Here is a 14,031-nt window from a genome sequence, read left to right as displayed (position 1 = left end):
ACAACTGCATGGCCTTTCACCATTTATTTGTTAATGTATATATTTGCTTACCTGTATTTTATGTGTATATTTGTGGTAGTCGTTAGGAGAAAAATAATTATTTTAAAAATAATTATTATATCGGAAAGATTCATACCTGACGGTAAAGATGGGAATTTGCAAAATAAGAAAAAGCTAACAAAACATGAATCAATAGGAGGTCATGATGACTCTTGACAGTATTTACATAAGCCGAATGTTGACTTTAGGCTGAACATTGAACGCCAGAGACCTGGCGTATAAGGTAAATCGATATTATTGATCCGAGACTGAAACATCTAAGGTCATATAGTGAGAGAGCGCCATCTCCTGTCTATTTGATGTAAATAGCAGGTAATTTCAGAAACGTTTTATTTGATATCCAATTCTGGGAGAACTTTTTTTATATATAGATTTTTATTGCATTTTTCAGTTTTATTACAGATCGGTACTAGATAGATTGGGGAAAAGGGGAAGGGGGAGGTGAAGAGTGAGACTGGGGGAAGAAAGGAGAGCAAAAGGTAAAAGAGAAGGTGAAAGAAAAGATAGGAATATATACATGGAGTCCATTTAAGCCACGTCCCATAGAGAGCCCTCCACCCTTGTGCCCAGTCCCAAACCGTGGTGTTCCAAGATTCTTTGTTGTTCCATAAAAACATGTATCATTTTTCCTCCGTATGCTGACAATTTTTCTTTCTTCTTTCCTTTTATTAAATGCAAGCCAAGTCTATTACCATCTGTATTCCTCTTTTTTATATATAGTCCTCAAAGTCTGTCCAGTCAGTTCTTCTAGTTGTGCCGTTGATTCTTTGGGATAGATTATCCATTTGGATAATATCAAATGCTTTTATTATCCAATCTTCCTGAGTTGGAGTTTCTTTTTGCTTCCACATCCTGGCAAGTACCAATCTTGCAGCTGTGCTCAGCAGAAAGAGAATTTTTTCTTGATTTCTATTCATTTTGGTTTTGTTTTGTATCCCTAAGAGATATGTTTCCGGAGCCTGAGGGAAATTTAATTTTAGAATTTTTTGGGTAGCCTGATGAATTTTTTTCCAAATGTTTTTGATCTTTCCGCAGGTCCACCATTGGTGATAAAATGTGCCTAGCTCTTTTCCACTTTTCCAGCATCTATCTGATATGTTTTTCTTAAACTTCGCTATTTTTTCTGGTATATAATACCAGTTTTGTACCAGTTTTCTTTAAGATCACTGGCTATGGTGTATTTAATTTTTGTGGTCCAAATTTCTTCCCATTGACTCATCAGGATACTATGCCCTATATCTTTAGCCCACTTCACTTGGCATTCTTTGACTTGTTCTTCTTCCGTGTCCCATAGTAGTAATTGTTTATATATTATTATTATTATTATTATTATTATTATTATTATTATTGTTTTTCTCCATGATGGTGTCCCATATTCCTTTTTCTTGGCTAAAACCTAATTTTCTGTCTTCCCTGAATCCCTCTCGAATTTGGAAGTAATTTAACCATGTAATTTTCCCGTTTAATTTCCTAAGTTCTTCATAGGGCTTCAATTCCAGTTTTCCATCTTCCTTTTTTTCCAGTATTTGACGGTAGGTTAACCAGTTTCCTTCGCCTAGTTCTCTTTTATGTTTTGCTTCCATCAGTGATATCCATAATGGGGTGCTCCTGAAAAATCTAGTTTTATACTTTTCCCATGTTTTTATTAGAGCTGCCCTGATGTAATGGTCACTAAAACGTTTCTCTATTTTCCTTCTGCCATACCACAGATAACTGTGCCACCCCACTCTGAGGTCATGTCCTTCTAAAGTTAATGCCTGATTGTTTTCTAGAGTGGTCCATTCTTTTATTGCTACTAAATTGCAGGCTTCATAGTAGATCTTAATATTTGGTAACCCTAAACCCCCTCTTTTTTTGTCATCTGTTAATATTTTCATGCTGATTCTTGGTTTTTGGCTTTTCCAGATAAATTTTATTATATCTTGATTCCATTTTTTAAACAGATAGTTATTCCGAATTACAGGGATGGCTTGGAATAGGAATAGGAGTTGCGGGAGGATCACCATTTTTACTATTGAGATCCGTCCAAGAAAATATATGTTTTGGCTTTTCCATCTTTCCATATCTTTTTGGATTTTTTTCCACAGAATTTCATAATTGTTTTTTTTTATTAACGCTGCATTGCTTTTTGTAATATTTATTCCCAGATATTTTATTTTGTTTACTATTTGAATCCCTGTTGTTTGTTGTAGTATGGTTTTTGTCTCCTCATCTATATTTTTAACTATTATTTTTTGTTTGTTTGTTTAGTTTGAACCCAGCCAGAGTCCCAAAAGTTTCAACCTTTTTTAACCAGTCCTTTATCGTATTCATTGGATCTTCAATGAAACAGAAAACATCATCTGCATAAGTTCTTAGTTTGTATTGTTGTTTCAAAATTTTTGGACCTTTCAGATTTGCATCTTTGTTTATATTTCTTACCAGAGTTTCCATTACTAGAATGAAAAGCAGTGGGGAGAGGGGGCATCCCTGTCTCGTACCTTGGGTGATCCTAATTGATTTTTTTGTCGCTTGACCATTAATTATTAATGTGGCATCTTGATTTTTGTAAATTGCCGCAATTGAATTTCTAAAATGATACCCCATGTCAATTTCTTTTATTAATAATTTCAGGTAATCCCAATTAACTTTGTCGAACGCTTTTTCTGCGTCCACAAAGAGCAGTGCTAATTTTTTCTCATTGGGCTTTTCATAGTATTCAATTACGTTTATTAGTGCTCTTGTGTTATCTTTCAGTTGTCTGTTAGGGAGGAAACCTGATTGCTCTTTTGATATCCATTCTTTCAGGAATTCTTTTAGTCTCTCCGCCATAATTATTGCAAAAATTTTGTAATCATTATTTAATAATGAAATCGGGCAGTAGTTTTTTATTTCTGTTGGTTCTGTCCCTTCTTTATGTACTATAGTTATATTTGCCTTCTCCTAGGACATTGGGATTATTTCATTTTCTAATATGTTGTTGGCAATTTCTTGAAATAGGGGGCTTATTTCATTTTTGAAGGTTTTATAAAAAATGGTGGTGAAGCCATCTGGCCCTGGTGCCTTATTATTTTTTAATTTTTTAATGGCCGCATCAATTTCATACATTGTGATCTTTCCATTTATCTTCTCTCTCTGTCTGTTAATTTTGTCATGTTTAGGTCGCATAGATACTTTGTTGTTTTCTCTGCGTCTACTTCTGTTTTTTTATAAAGGTCTTTATAGAATTTGATAAATTCATTTACAATGCTATCTTCTTTTGTGCATGTCTTTTCTTTCACTTGTATTTTGGTTATCAGATGTTTTTGTTTTTTCTTTTTGATTTTGTTTGCGAGCCACTTACCTATTTTATTTGCGTTCTGAAAGTAATTTACTCTCGCAAACTTCATTTGTTTCTCCAAATTTTCTGTTTGCAATAATTGTAGTTGTTTTTGAAGTGAGTTTATGATCAGAACTATTTTTTGGTCTTTGGGGTTTTGTTTTAATAGTTCTGCCTTTTTAAAAAGTTTTTCTAGTATTTCCTTTGTTTCTTTGTGCCTATTCTTTTTATTTATCGCCTCCTGTTGGATTAAGTACCCCCTCATTACCACTTTCATGGCCTCCCATTGCGTGGGTTTTGAGGTTTCTTCTCCCTTATTTAATTCCAGATATTCTTTTAATAATTTCCTGTTCCTTTCAATGTCGTTTTCTTTTTTCAGTAAGTGATCCTTTAGCCTCCATCTAAAAACTATTTCTTTTCCTTTGAATGTAAATTCCACGGCACAATGGTCCGAAAAGGTTCTGGCTAGTATGTTTATTTTTTTGATTTTTAAGTTTAGAAATTTTGTCTCCCATGCCATGTCAATTCTTGACCATGAGCTATGTCTTCCCGAGTAGTGTGTGTAATCTCTGGTTGTTCCTTTGTGTTGTCTCCATATATCCAATAAATTTAATTTTTCTAATTGTTGTGTAAATGCTTTTGGTAACTGGCTTCTTTTATTGGTGCCCTTTTCCCCACTTGCTCTGTTTTGGGATTTGTCTAAAGCTGCGTCTATCACTCTGTTAAAATCTCCTAAGATTATTAGTTCATCCCAATTCTGCTTATCTATTTCTCTTTTTAGTTCTTTCATGAATTTTACCTTTGCCCCATTTGGTGAATAAATATTACAAATCAGCGTTTTTTGGTTCTTTATTTCAATTATAAAGCCAATATATCTTCCCTCCATGTCTTTGAAAGCTTGTTTTGGGTTAAGCCAGTCTTTCACATAAATCACCACACCTCTCTTTTTCTTACAGCATGAGGCATAAAACTCTTTTCCTAGTTTTTCATGAATTAGATGTTTCGTATGTTTGCCTGCGATATGTGTTTCTTGCAATGCAATCAGGTCCGGGTTTTTTTGCTTCAGGAAGTTGAAGACTCTTTTCCTCTTGTTAGGTGAATTTAGTCCATTGATATTGTTAAAATATATCCTTATGATATTGTTAAAATATATCCTTATATTCATGATCGTTGTCCGTCATTTCCCATTGCAAGATTTCTTGCGGGGGCACCAGTTGGTAGTTTTCGGGTGAAAACTCCCTTAATCTTTTGTTTTCTCTTTCCTCTTGAGCCTTCCATGGGGTGCAAAATTTTTTCTCCCCTCCTTCCTCTTCTTCTCCGTCCGTCGGGTCCTTCCTACTTTCCTGATTTATTTCTGGTCTTTCTTGTCTTTTTGGCTCCTTTCCTGTTATATTGCTATGGAATTTTCTTTGTGGGATTTCTTGCGCTTTGGTTTTTATATGCTCCATATAGAACGTTCTTGCCTTATCTTCTGTGTTTAACCAGTACTTTGTGTCGTTCAGTGTTACGGTGATTCCTTCGGTTTTTTCTCATTTAAATTTTATTTTTTCTTAATTAATTATTCGGTTAGGAAGGTATATTTTCTTCGTTTAGCTAATGTTTGCTGGGTAACTTCCTTCATGATTATTTTTTTTTCTCTTTATAGAACATGGATTTTTTTATAAACATGGATTTATTATTTTATATTATTATTTTTGTGTTTTCTCTAAGAATTTCATCCCTAGTGCTTTTTCGACAAAAGCTTATTACCACATCTCTTGTGGTTTTGTGCTTTTTCGCATATCCAGTAGCTATTCTGTACACCCGGTCCACGTCGTTGCCTATTATTTCCGTACTAACTTCCATTAGGTTTGCCAGTAGCTCAATCATTATTTGTTTCACATTTTCTTCCTTTGATTCTTCTAGATTTCTGATTCTCAGCTGATATTCCAATTCTCTGTTCTCTATCATTTCTGTTTGTTGCTGGATTTTTTGGTTTATGCTTTCTAGTTTGCTTATTCTATTTTCCATTTTTCCTTGGGTACTAATTACTTTCTGGTTTTCTTTTTTTATTTTATCTAGATCTTCTTGTAGTTTGTTTATATCCTTTTTGAGCTCTGTTTTCATACTTTTGATCTCTTCTTGTAATTCTTTGTGTTGAGTGTCCTGTTTAGTTGATATCTTGATAATTTCCGCCAGTATCTGATTGAGTGCTGTTTCTTCTGTCAGAGAGTCTTTCTTTACCTGGTTTTGCATTTTGACCAGAAGTGTACTTTTCCCTTTTGTACTTTGTGTTGTCATTTTTGCACTTGCTTGTTTATTTTCCTTCTCTCTTTTTCTCTCTTTGGCTTTCCTTGATTATTTGAGTATTCTTCCTTCTCTGTATTATTTGGACCTTTGCCAGTGGGGTTTTGCTAATATAGCAGAAGGGAGGATTTTGTTCACACCTCCTTTGCTTCTCCTCCTTTTATATATTTATTTGATTGTATATTTTCCTCTCTTGAATCTCTATTTTTCCAGTTGTTTGTCTTTATTTTTATTATTTATTTATTATTATTATTATAACTTTATTTGTACCCCGCTAGCATCTCCCAAGGGATTCGATACGGCTTACAACAGGCCGGAGCCCAATACAATACAACAATATAATACATAGCAAATAAAACAGTTAAAGCAGAAAACAATAGCAGTAGCAGTACAACAGGACATTATTAAAAACTGAGCCAGCCAGGAGTAGGGTACAGGATTAAAAGTGCTGAAGTGTCGGAGGGATATGCGATTAAAATATAAGTGCAGTGTGCAGTGAGGGTGATCTTAACTCTACTAAAGTGCTTCTGGGCTTTGGTAGTGGGGTTCCTAATCTGAGAAGGCACATTGGAACAGCCAGGTTTTCAGGTTCTTTATGAAAACCGCCAAGGTAGGGGCCTGTCTGAGATCTTTCGAGAGGGCATTCCAGAGGCGGGGAGCCACCACAGAGAAGGCCCTGTCCCGTGTCCCCACCAAACGCGCCTGCGATGCAGGCGGGATCACGAGCAGGGCCTCTCCTGATGACCGGAGTGAGCGTGTGGGTTCGTAGACTGTGATGCGGTCTCGCAGGTAGGGTGGTCCCAAACCGTTTTAGGGCTTTGTAGGTAAGCACCTGCACCTTAAATTGGGCTCGGAAAATAAACGGCAGCCAGTGGAGCTCCTTAAACAGAAGGGTTGACCTCTCTCTGTAAGGGGCCCCCGTTAGCATCCTGGCTGCTGCCCGTTGGACCAATTGGAATTTCCGAGCCATTTTCAAGGGCAGCCCCACGTAGAGCGCATTGCAGTAATCCAGTCTAGAGGTGACTAAGGCATGGACCACCCCGGCCAGATCAGCCTCCGCGAGGTACGGGCGCAGCTGGCGCACAAGTCTCAGTTGTGCAAAAGCCCTCCCGGCCACCGCCAACGCCTGAGCCTCAAGCGTGAGCGATGAGTCCAGGAGGACTCCCAAGCTGCGGACCTGTGGCTTCAGGGGGAGTGTAACCCCATCCAACACAGGTTGCCACCCTATACCCCGGTCTGGTTTGCGATCGACCAGGAGGACCTCTGTCTTGTCAGGATTGATCTTCAGCTTGTTCGTCCTCATCCAGATGGACACAGCAGCCAGGCACTCGTCTAGCACCCGAGAGGCCTCCTTGGAATTAGGTGGAAAAGAGTAGTAGAGTTGTGCGTCATCTGCGTAGAGATGGCACCCAACTCCAAAACTCCAGATGACCTCTCCCAGCGGTTTCATGTAGATGTTAAAAAGCATGGGAGATAAAATAGAGCCTTGCGGGACCCCACAGGTCAAAGGCCAGGGGTCTGAGCAGGCTTCTCCCAGCTTCACCATCTGGGTTCGTCCCTCCAGGAAGGACCAGAGCTACGACAGAACCGTGCCCCCAAGGCCCATCCCAGAGAGCCGACCCAGAAGGATACCATGATAGATGGTATGAAAGCCGCTGAGATGTCCAAGAGGACCATCAGGGTCACACTCCCCCATCCAGTCCTCTACGGAGGTCATCCACCAAGGCGACCAAGGCTGTCTCGGTGCCATGACCAGGCCTGAAACCAGACTGTGCCCGATACAGGTAATTGATGTCATCCAGGAAGCCCTGGAGCTGGAAGGCGACCAACCGCTCCAGCACCTTACCCAAAAAAGGAAGGTTGAAGATCGGTCTGTAATTGTTCAGCACCGTAGAGTCAAGGGACGACTTCTTTAGGAGTGGGCGAACCACAGCCTGTTTCAAGTTAGATGGAAAAATCCCTTGCTCCAACGATGTGTTAATGATCAACACAAACCAATCAACCAACACCTCCTTGGCAGATTTAATGAGCCAGGATGGGCAAGGGTCTAGAGCCGAAGTGCTCGCCCTCACAGCCCCAAGAACCTCCTCCACGGTCTCAGGAAGAACAAGCCGAAAAGAATCCCACAAAATTGGACAAACAGATGCCTCAGTCACCTCCTCTGGCACTGCGATGAAACTGGAATCAAGCTCAAGACGTATCTGGGCAACCTTGCCTGCAAAATGGTGCGCGAAATCGCAACACCAAGCTGCTGGGTCGTCAGAGATCTCGTCCACCACAGGTGGGTGAAGGAGCTCCCCGACAACCCGAAACAGCTCTGATGACCTATTTGCTGCAGACGCTATCCGGGCGGTCGTGAAAGACTCCCTGGCCGCCCATATAGCCACGGAGTATGCCTTAAGGGAGACCTTAGCCCGTGCTTGATCAGACACGTCCCGAGATTTCCTCTACTTGCGCTCTAGCCCCCTTCTCGTATGCTTCATCACAGCCAACTCCTCGGTAAACCAAGGAGACGGCCTGTCATGACGCAACGAGACGGGGCGTTCGGGAGCGATCGTGTCTATCGCCCTGGATATCTCCCTATTGTAAAGGTCGACTAAGGCGTCAACAGGATCGCCAGGTTCCATGGCAGGAAGAACCCCAAGATTCCTCAGGAATCCATCCAGATCAATCAGTCTCCTGGGGCGGACCATCTTAATTTGTCCTCCACCCCTGCAAAGGTTGGGGGTCGCAGCGAGCCTAAAGCTGACCAGATAGTGATCAGACCATGACACTGGAAGGATGTTTTGTTCTTCCACTCTGATCATTCCACTGTCCGCCACAAAAACTAGGTCAAGAGTATGTCCAGCCTGATGGGTGGGTCCTGATATAATTTGTGACAGTCCTATGGTCGTCATGGCGGCCATAAAATCCTGAGCTGCGCCAGACAAAGAGGTCTCAGCGTGAATGTTAAAATCTCCCAACACCACCAAGCGCTGGTAGATCAGGGCCGAATTGGAGACCACCTCCGCTAGCTCAGACAGGGAAACTACTGGGTCGCGGGGTGGGCGGTACACCAGTAGAAACCCCACACTGTCACGGTTCCCCACCCTCAGGTGGACACACTCAAACCCAGGTGTTTGCGGTACAGCGCATCTGGCCACAGCGATGGATTGCCGAAAGACCACTGCGACCCCTCCTCCCCGCCCCCCCTTGTCTGGCCTGCTGATGCACCCTGAAACCCGGTGGGCACAGCTGGGTGAGATTTACTCCCCCCAGCTCATCCAGCCAGGTTTCCGTGATGCATACCAGATCCGCTCTCTCATCCAGAATCAAGTCCTGAATGGCAGAGGTCTTACCATTAACGGATCTGGCATTGATCAGCAGGACCTTAAGACCGAGGGGACTGCCATGGTGCCTACCATTTTTATTTTTGTTATTTTTTATTATTTTTTGTTATTATTTATTATTTTTTGTTATTATTTTAATTTAATTTAAATTTAATTTATTATTATTATTATTATTATTATTATTTATTTTTCTTTATTTATATGCTTCTTCTTCTTTAACTTTCCTTTGTTTTTGTTTTTTATTTTCCTTTTGTTATTATTATTATCAGTGTCTTTGTTTCATTTCTTTAAATCTCTTGTTTTCTTTAAGTTCTTGCCTACTCCTGCCGCTTTTCTATATATATATATTAGGCCTGGGTAACAACGGAAAAATTTGTTTCTAAAATCGATTCGTTTTTTGGGGTTTTTTGCGTTTCGATATTTAAAAGAATTCCGAAATTTTCCTTAAAAAAAGTTCGATATTTACGAAATTTCATAAATGGTAAAAAAATTACAAAACAATAACGAAACAATAACGAATCGATTACTTAATGGCGGCCGCGATCACGCAATACGCTAAAAAAACTTCCGAAGCTTCCCTCTCCCTCTGTTGTTGACTGTTGGTGTGATATTATAATTTTTTTTCACTAATTAAACAGAAAACAACTATAAAACGTGCCCCAGACATGTGGAAATAATAACGAAACGACCTCAAACCAATAACGAACACATAACGAAATATGAAGCATTTACGAAACGAATTGAAAAATTCGTTTTGTTTTTAAGTTGCTCCAGAATGGTTCGTTATTGCTTCGTTAACAAAAAAAATAACGAATTTTTAACGAATTACAAATTAACGAAACGAAACTGACCAGCCCTAATATATATATATATATATATATATATATATATACACCTATATTCACTTTTGCCCTTCTTCCGTCTTCTTTTGTTCGACTTCCTTACGTCCCTTCTGGCCTTCGCGTCTTCTCAGACTCTCTCGTGAGATTTTGCGAGAGGATCCTACTCACATCAGCCGTTTAGCTTTCCTTCGCGGCCACGCGGTTGGGGTTCTCTGCTGAGCCTTGCCCCTTTCTGTTTCCTATATTCGCCTCCTGGCTGCCAGCCAAGTCCTGGTCACTGTCTCCAACTCAAGCTCAGTCAAGCGACTGCGCTTTTCTCTTATCTTTTGTGTTTAGGTTTCGCTAGAGGGGGGAGGGGGGAGGGGGGGGTAATGAGGGCCTCTTCTTATGCTCTAAATTCTTTAGGTTGTGAAACTCAGAAGTTCTTCTGCAGGTTAAAGAGTTTTTCTTCTTCTCTTTCCTTGCCTTTCTTCCTTATTTAAGGGGGAGGGGCGTGGGGAAACTAGTAGGAGAGAGTGTTTCCAGATTGGCGTTTGGAACCCACTTTTCCACAGCCCGCTATACCTCGAGCCTTTAGAGGCCTTTTCGGCCGGCCCTTGAGGGGGTCGGTCGACTGTCCCCTTGAAGCCCTGGTTATGCTGTCCCCTGAGGGGAGGGAGCCACTGTGTTGGCTCTACCGGGCTATGATTATTTAGTTTGGGTTCTCCTTCTTCGTTCCTTTTGGTTCTCCATTCCGTTCGCTTCCTTGGGGTCCTTCTTTTGAGCCCTCCGTTGTATTCTTTATATTTCTCCCTTTCTCCCTTCCCCTTTCCCTTCTTTCCCTTCTTTCCTTCTTTCTCTTCTTCACTCTTTCTCCGTTATCGTACTGTCCCGCTGTTTTTCCCCTTCCCTCCTTCTCCTTCCTCTCTCTCTTTATTTATATATTTCTGTTTTCATCTCTTTTACCTTAGTTGGTTTCTCTGAAGCCGTTGTCTTGCATCCGTTAATCTGTTCTTCCTCCGTTCCTTCGTTGCCAGCTGTAAATCTTGGATTACCGTTGCTTTGTTGTATCTTCGATTCGAAAATATATGGTTCTTTCTTTATTTGTGCCGGTGACCTATGGAGCTTTGGGGAAGCTTTGATGCTTCCTGCAATTGGTTTGTGTCCACCCTTTTGTGCCTCGTTGCCGGGCGTCTTTGGGAGTCCCCTTGAGGGGGGCACCTCTTAGATGCTGTCGGCCGATGGCACCCTAGGGTCTTGCCTCCTCAGACTTCTGTCCATCCAGTGGAGGTTGGGCTGATTTACAATCCCCAAAACCTTCAAACCAAGCCGCTTCTGCGCTAAGCTCTTGGGAGCTCACAGAAACGTGTCCTCCATTAAGCGGTCGTCAACCGGAAGTCCCCAATTCTGGGAGAACTTAACGAAAGTAATTACAGAAGAATTAATAAGGAAATTGCTCTGAACAACTTTTATGTTAAACATATATAAAGTTATGATTCATTTAAGAGATCTAAGAAAATTGGGAACACGTAAACATGTCATCTGGAGATAGGATAAAGGTTAATAGTTATATAAGTAAAAACAAATATTTGGGGGTCGTGATGATCCTGCCAGAATTGTTCTTATATAAGATTTCTGTTAATGATTAAAGTGTGTATGTGGCAGAGTTTTTACCTTTTTTAGGTCAAGCCGACCATACCTGGTTGTTTACCAGACTCCTTTTAAGAATGTTGCAGTTGTTAGACCATTTGGTGTCTGAAACATTTTCCAGTATACTGCAATGATACAGCCTTCCCATACTTTGTCCCATTGACTGTCTTGGGCTCCAACCTCCGATTTCAGGGATTCTTGCTTAATAAATCTTTTAGCACTGACGTAGGGATGGTTTCACTGAGCTATAGGTTATCTTTCTGTTTCATAGCTTTTGGCTTTTTTTCCTGGAGCAGAGACTGATATGGAATTTCTCTTCATTCCAGATGATGGTGATAAGGACACTCGCGATTTTGTCCAGATGCGGCTTGAGCAGAGACTTCAGGATGGTTTGGAAGATAGGTCTGTTGCGGGACAAACAATTGGGAACTTTGAAAAATATACCAAGGTAAGAATTGAAATTGTGTGAAGCAATGGGGAAAGTCCTTCAATGTTCCTAATACAGCAGATTTTGAAGAACCTAGCTTGCTTCATTTTCTAGACCAAAAGAATTGAAAACTGATTTCAATATAAAAAGGGTGGCATTCCAACCACCCTTCTTCTAATGATACTGACTGCATATAGATAGAACTTCATTATTATTATTTTCTTGAATCAGTAGCTTTAGAAATTCTTCTTCCTTCTTCAGGGCATCGGCAGGAAAGTGATGGAGAAACAGGGCTGGACTGAAGGCCTTGGTCTGGGAAGCAGCAATTCAGAGGTGCTGGAAGCACTGATTAGTGATGAGCAGAAACCCAAATGCAAAAGGGGCTTGGGGTAAGTGAGGGGTAAAAAGGTTAATGATTTCCCTGACATTAAATCTAGTCATGTCCGACTGGGGGGTGGTGCTCATCTCCATTTTAAAGCCAAAGAGCCGGCATTGTCTATAGACACCTCCAAGGTCATGTGGCCAGCATGACTGCATGGAACGCCATTACCTTCCTTCAGAAGCGGTACCCATTGATCTACTCAGATTTGCTTGTTTTCAAACTGCTAGGTTGGCAGAAGCTCGGCCTAACAGTGGGAGCTCACCCCGCTCCCCAGATTCAAACCACCAGCCTATGGGTCAGCAAGTTCAGCAGCTCAGCGGTTTAACCCACTGTCCCTCCAGGGAGCTATAAGTGATCGGTTGCCACCTTAAAAATACCTAGTTAATTTTTAATATTTCTGACATATATGGGGGCTCAAAAAACCATTCTGATGTCTTTATTGCCCACATTTTATTATAACGTAATTCCTCATTATATTATTTTTGGAAGAAGCTTTAAATCTGGAGACCAGATTTAATGGATAACACCAAATGGATAACACCAAAAGAAAGAGCGGCTCCAACAGGAAAATAAGAGGGAAACAGAAGCCCCAGAGAACTAATCTTCCAAATAATCAAGAAAATGATGAGACCCTCCCCAAACAACGCAAGATCACAGACCTACTACCAAATAAGGACCCTTCATGTAAGTCCCAACTTAATTCCTTTATGGACCGTTCTAGGGGTCACTTAGAGGGAATAAACTCCACCTTGGAGTCCGATGATCAGGGCCTGACAGAGAATGGCTCTATTGAGCTCTCTATCTCTGCTGAAGAGAATGTAACAAAGGATAAAGAATATGCTTACAATCTAATGGCTAACCACTGCACATTAACTACAGAGACAATACTTTAAATCTGGGGACCAGTGTGTGTGGACCAAGAACTACACTAAACCTCACCCTCGGGCTGCTTATTAGCCATGGGCCTCAGTGATCTCACATCTGTGGACTATTGTGTGACTTGCATCTATTACATCTAAAATGAACTGGGTCCTCTGGTTGTCAGGACAAACACAATTTGCCTTTGCCGTGTTTCTGAAAATTGGGACTCTTTCTATCCTTTCCTCTAGGTACCATGGTGAGAAGCTCCAGAGTTTTGTCAAACCCAAGAAGCCTCAACAATATGGCTGTCCGCTGATTTCCACCATCTATGATGACCCCCATCCAGAGGATGGAAAAGAGCAGCTGCTTCAGCATCAGCTACCAATTGGCTTGAAGTATCAGCAAGATGTGGACTTTCCCCATGACATTCATAGTTTTCACCGGAACTCTGATTTGTCCTGAGAGGCTACCACCAAGGACTGACTTGTGCTTTTGCCAGAGCATTTAAAAATGTATTCTATTTGTGTGTGTGTGTGTTTTAATAACAGTTGTAATTAACATTTGGACCAAATACTATTTTCAAAAAAAACCAACATGGTGAACAGATATGTATTTATGGATACTTTTTTTAAAAAAGAGCTAAAACTTACAACTTACTCTTTGGGTCCTTCCACTTCCTGTTTCAAGAGATCTGCTAGAACAGGGCTTACAGCTGTGCTGTCAGAAATGATTGGAGTCCCTTTCAGGATGTTGTAATTCTCACCCTGAAGGAGGCACAGCTAATGAGAGATCCAGGAAAACCAATGGACAACCTGTCTTTCCTAAAGCACCCAGCTGTAGATCTCTTGGTTATGAAGGGCTATTGAAAGGTTCCAAATCTCCCATTTCATTTCATGGTACTGAAGCAGTTTATACCA

At 40.8% G+C, this 14,031-nt stretch overlaps 1 protein-coding gene across 2 annotated transcripts in view; it reads left to right on the top strand.

Annotated features, from left to right (window-relative positions):
* Positions 1-13,726, top strand: part of LOC137095197 (nuclear migration protein nudC-like) — a 118,472-nt gene extending 104,746 nt beyond the window's left edge. Inside the window, exons 8-11 of one of the 2 annotated variants that reach the window (XR_010908805.1) lie at positions 11,771-11,892; positions 12,133-12,260; positions 12,746-12,937; positions 13,363-13,726. The gene's annotated coding sequence lies outside the window, so the exon portion shown is untranslated. Of the gene's footprint in view, positions 1-11,770; positions 11,893-12,132; positions 12,261-12,742; positions 12,938-13,362 lie in introns of both variants that reach the window. The other variant, XR_010908804.1, reaches the window with a different exon arrangement.
* The last annotated feature ends 305 nt before the right edge of the window (positions 13,727-14,031 follow it).

The sequence above is a fragment of the Anolis sagrei genome, chromosome Y (genome assembly GCF_037176765.1).
Source record: "Anolis sagrei isolate rAnoSag1 chromosome Y, rAnoSag1.mat, whole genome shotgun sequence".
Taxonomy (NCBI): Eukaryota; Metazoa; Chordata; class Lepidosauria; order Squamata; family Dactyloidae; genus Anolis; species Anolis sagrei.
This window is presented reverse-complemented; position numbering and strand designations above follow the sequence as displayed.